Source organism: Adiantum capillus-veneris, chromosome 12, assembly GCF_014529385.1.
Source record: "Adiantum capillus-veneris isolate H3 chromosome 12, ASM1452938v2, whole genome shotgun sequence".
Taxonomy (NCBI): Eukaryota; Viridiplantae; Streptophyta; class Polypodiopsida; order Polypodiales; family Pteridaceae; genus Adiantum; species Adiantum capillus-veneris.
In genome coordinates this window covers 78,630,519-78,636,503 of record NC_140942.1, presented here as the reverse complement: position 1 = coordinate 78,636,503, position 5,985 = coordinate 78,630,519, and positions in this window count along the sequence as shown.

Here is a 5,985-nt window from a genome sequence, read left to right as displayed (position 1 = left end):
GTGCACAACAATCAATGCATGATACCCTTTGAATTGATTTGTTTGAAAGGTAAAAAGTCGAAGCTGGTGCTGCTTTTGATTTTTGAGTCCTGTTCATGAAAGTGTATCGTCTCTTCCTTGACAACTGGACAACATTACTCCCATCAAGTTTTTTTCCAACATTGCCATCGTTGGATACATCTCATATGTAGCATGCATGCCATCAACAGGAACAAAGCGTTGTAATGGGCTCCCATTCAACATTGTTGTCTGCTTGATGGGCCACTTTAGCAAAGTGATGCTACCCACTTCAACCACATCATGAATGCTTGCATTTTCTCTTTCAATACCCACACCCACACAATCAGGACCAAGTTCCTGAAAGTTGACATAATCATGTGGAAATACATATAAGATGGTCCCTTCATTCATGGTTTGCATCATTGTGTCATCTTTTAAAAGGACCCTCTGATTTCTCCAAGACTCTCGAATCATTGCTTCAAATTCTGGGCTTGTCATAGGTATTGCATCTGTAACTAGAGGATCAGAATGATCATGTTCTTCATCACCATTGTAGCTTTCGTGTGGATCAATTAAGTTCCCATTTAATACAAAAGATTGCAAAAGAAGCTTTGACCATCGAACACACTCCATAATGAGCCTTGGAGAGATGAAGTATCCATTGTAGGAAAAGGTAGGACCACATCCTTCAAGCATTCCTCCACTAGTATGGAGACATTTCCCAGCCCTATCTTTGTACCACCACAAGTGGAATCTGGATCTGTTCTACACACACAACCAATACCAACGATTTCATTGTCAAGTATCATATGTACTTTCTCCCCAGATTCGAAGTCCATCCTGTAAGTAAAAAGATTACATTGTTAAATCCATAGTTATAGAAAAATACTCTTCAAACCAAAAATCATGCTACAACATGAAAAAGGTTTGCATAGGTTGGACAAGTGGTGAACCTTGAGACCAAATCCTCCTTGCTATATTAATGGAAGCAAGGTTGGACAAGTGGTGGACCTTGAAACCAAAGCCTCTTTGCTATATGAGAGCATAGGTTGGACAAGTGGTGGACCTAGTTGTAATACCCACTGCCACCTATCAACTACTATAGGACTATGCTTTCCAATGTCCAAGTATCCCTTGAGTCTTTCAAGGTTGAACACGTGGTGGACCTTGAAACAAAAATCCCCTTTCTATATCAGAGCATAGCTTGGACAAGTGGTGGACCTAGTTATAATGCCCAATATCCAAGGTGAAATACCTTAGGACTTTGCTACCTTGCTTGCCAATGTTTACGTAGCCCCTCATTTCTTTAATGGAAGTAAGGTTGGACAAGTGGTGGACCTTGAAACCAAAGCCTCTTTGCTATATAAGAGCATAGGTTGGACCTAGTTTTAATACCCACTGCCACCTATCAACTACTATAAGACTATGCTTTCCAATGTCCAAGTATCCCTTGAGTCTTTCAAGGTTGAACGCGTGGTGGACCTTGAAACAAAAATCCCCTTTCTATATTAGAAAGGTTGAACACATGGTGGACCTTGAAACAAAAATCCCCTTTCTTTATCAGAGCATAGCTTGGACAAGTGGTGGACCTAGTTATAATGCCCAATATCCAAGGTGAAATACCTTAGGACTTTGCTACCTTGCTTGCCAATGTTTACGTAGCCCCTCATTTCTTTAATGGAAGTAAGGTTGGACAAGTGGTGGACCTTGAAACCAAAGCCTCTTTGCTATATAAGAGCATAGGTTGGACCTAGTTTTAATACCCACTGCCACCTATCAACTACTATAAGACTATGCTTTCCAATGTCCAAGTATCCCTTGAGTCTTTCAAGGTTGAACACGTGGTGGACCTTGAAACAAAAATCCCCTTTCTATATTAGAAAGGTTGAACACATGGTGGACCTTGAAACGAAAATCCCCTTTCTTTATCAGAGCATAGCTTGGACAAGTGGTGGACCTAGTTATAATGCCCAATATCCAAGGTGAAACACCTTAGAACCTTGCTACCTTGCTTGCCAATGTTTACGTAGCCCCTCATTTCTTTAATGGAAGCAAGGTTGGACAAGTGGTGGACCTTGAAAGCAAAGCCTCTTTGCTATATGAGAGCATAGGTTGGACCTAGTTGTAATACCCACTGCCACCTATCAACTACTATAGGACTATGCTTTCCAATGTCCAAGTATCCCTTGAGTCTTGCAAGGTTGAACACGTGGTGGACCTTGAAACCAAAATCCCCTTTCCATATCAGAGCATAGCTTGGACAAGTGGTGGACCTAGTTATAAAGTCCCTCCTTTCTTTAATGGAAGAAAGGTTGGAAAAGTGGTGAATCTTGAAACCCAAACCCTTTGGCTATATATAGAGGATATCTTGGACAAGTGGTGGGCTTAGTTGTAGTATCCAATGTCCAAGGTCCAAGGTGAACTATGTAAAGACCTTACTTCCAAAAACAGAGTCGTACAAGTGGTTCTCCTTGAAACCAAAACCTCCTTAGTGTATTAGAACATAGCTTGGAGAAGTGGTGGACTTAGTTGTAATGGTGAATGTCCAAAGCAAACTATTATAGGACCTTGCTTCCCAAATCAAGTTTGGACAAGTGGTGGATCTTGAAACCAAAACCCCCTTACTCTATTAGAGCATAGCTTAGATAAGTGGTGGACCTAGCTGCCATGGAAAATGTTCAATCTGAACTGCTGCAAGACCTTGCTATTAAATGTCTAAGTAGAGCTAGCTTCTTTAATGGAATCAAGGTTGGGAAAGTGGTGCATCTTGAAACCAAAAGCCCTTTATTGTATTAGAGCATAGCTTGGACAAGTGAGGGACCTAGTTTTAATGTGTGATGTCCAAAGAAAAGTATTACAAGACCTTGCTTTCCAATATTTGAATTGGTCAAGTGGTTAAAACTAAGTATAAAACTTTGACCATTTTCTTCTCGAATTGCCAAAAAGCTAGTTTTAGACACCCCTAAATGAAAATGGTTTAGGGTGGCCTTAAACAATGTTTTTTCAAAGACTTGAACAAAAGGGTTGTCGAAGAGTAATGACAATTTATTGTGGCTTGAAGTGCCTGAGTATGTGAAAACAAGCCTAGGTTTTCCACGAGGCAAAAGGTGACATAATAAGAACATTGGAAAGTTAGGATTGACCATGTGGCCTAAACTTTGGCAAGTGAAGTGGTGGCCAAGTTTTGTGGCACAGTGTGCACTTGGTCCTATATGTGTTGACCACTTGGCTAAATCTAGGACCATAAGGCCAAACCTTTGGCACCTTAAATATAGTATGGGACATAATCTAGAACTGCTATAGTAAATTAGTAGTATAGCTAATATGTTAATATTTGTATTATATTTAAGTATATGCTAATATAATTTATGTTCAAAATTTCACTAATGAAGAATGTTCCCATTTAGCACTCCAGATGCGGGGTCTTAGGGCAATGCCACAATGGGGTGACAAGGCAGCGCTTCCACGTGAGGTTTGGGGGTAGCGCTCTTGATGGGGATGTGGAATATAGCGCTCTCGATGGCGGGGCTTGGGAGGTTGATTTTGGGATATTGTTCTGGGCGGGGTCCGGGGCAGCGCCCCGGGCGGGGTCAAGGGGCGGCAGATTTCTTTAAGTATAGAGTTATGCATGTTTTTCATATTTTCAACCATGATTTCTTTAATTTTGGCCGTGTGAATTGGTTAATTTTTTATATTGCTTTTGTTTTTTTTAATCCTATGATAAAACATGGACTTGTAGCATACGTGGCATTCTAATAAACCCTATCAAGATCAGACACACAGAGAGCGCACGAGAAACGCACACAGAGAAAGCAGGCGAGCAGCAAAAACACAGAAAGCGCACACGGATCGCACACAGTTGGAGTATACGCGCGCGTAGAGGAGCAAGCTCGGCATCGTACACAACACACAGGTGGAGTGCACAGGATTGAAAGTTCGCGCACAAGACAAAGAAACAGCAGCGTACACAACGCTTTCCAGAAGGGCAGGATCGGGCAGTCTTCTCAGGAGACATTGCACACCTCACGAATAGAGAAAAAACAGGTATTTCTCTTTCTCTCACTCTCTGTCTTTCTCCATATAGAGAAGATGGTTCTCTGTAACTCTTCTTGCACACACACTCTCTCGTCAAAAGACAGAGATACATAGTTTAAAAGTATCCCCGCACACATACACATATTCCCACACATCGTCTTCCTCTCTTCCACATACATAACCACAGTGAAATCTGTTATCTTGCTGTCTCTCTCTTGAAAATACATGCACATATTCCCACACATCGTCTTCCTCACTTCCACATACATAACCACAATGAAATCTGTTATCTTGTTGTCTCTCTCTTGAAAATACGTGCACATATTCCCATACATCGTCTTCCTCTCTTCCACATACATAAACACAGTGAAATCTGTTATCTTTCTCTCTCCTCTCTCTAAAAAACAGTTATTTATCTCTCTCTCTCTCTCTATCTATCTATCTCTGTATTTGCTATCTCTCTCTTGAAAATACATGCTCATGTATGTGTGCGTCTGTGTTATCTATGTGTATGTATGTATATTTGTGTTATTTCATTGTAATACTCATACATAATGCAGATACACAATTACACTTAATTACGATATGCACACATAGTATATATACATACATAAATATCACAAATAACTAACACATTGTAATACTAGTAAAATTGAATGGAAGACTTACTTGCGTGATCTGTTAAAGTCGATTCTTGTAGCGAGTTCTGGATGTATGCTGAGCTGATTTTCCTCTAATCCATTTGTAGATATGATTGTAACTTCTGTTTCTCAAAAATAGTAGTGTTGTTTAGTGATACACCTAATGGACATAAATGGTTTAAACTAGGACATGTAGACCAAAAATACGTGTATTTCTTTGGATGAATATATACACTTTTTGGTGACCCTTACCACAAGTGGTGGACCTTGAGACCAATGGACTATAAGGACCTCCAAACAATACCTTGTACACTCAATCCTTCTTGGTATCTAGGTTGGACAAGTGGTGGACCTTGTTCAAATTCTCTAACCACTCTCTCTAACATGGTGACATAATTTAGGTGTGATAAATTCATATCTATGCAAACTAATATCAGTTTAGGCTTGTTAATTTGAATTTGTTTGAATTTATGTACAATATAATGATTTGAGGTTTGCATATTTGAATTTAGGTGGTATAATGATATCTTTTTGTGGTAAACTTGAATTTAAAATCAATTTTGCATGGAATATTTTAAATTTAAGTAGTAAAATTTAAATTTTTATAAAAAAGTTTGAATTTTAAAATTTGGGCGGGATAGTTTAAAATTTAGGCGGGATATTTAAGATTTGGGAGGGATATTTTAAATTTAGGCGGGAAGGTTTTGAATTTATAGCGAGATCTCCCTTACATAAGAGAGTATAGGTTGGACAAGTGGTGGACCTTCAAGCTAGAGCATCCATGCTACTGGACATGATAGGTAGGGAATCTAGTTGAATATTGTATGTATAATATATATGTAATAGATCTAGCTTGGACAAGTGGTGGACCTTGGAATAAAACCCCATGTAAAACATATCATGCACATTCCAAGTGGTAAAAAAAAATATCATTTAGAATATAGCCTTATAGGTTGGACAAGTGGTGGACCTTAACACCCAGATATTCTTCATATAATGACATAGAGTGGAAAACTGGTGAATCTTGAGACCAAACCATGCTACTAGCGATAATAGCTTGGACAAGTGGTGGACCTTGAAAGTAAACCCCCCATCTACGAAATATCGTGGGTTTAAGGTATTTCGATGGAGCCTAGCATCTTGGAGACATCGTGCATCTTGCTTCTCTTCATGTTTCAATGGAGCCTATCTTGGACAAATGGTGGAGCATCCTTCTCTCCATGTTTCAATGGACCCTAGCTTGACAAGTGGTGGACCTTTACTTCTCTCTATTATTCAATAGAGTTAGCTTGGACAAGTGGTGGACCTT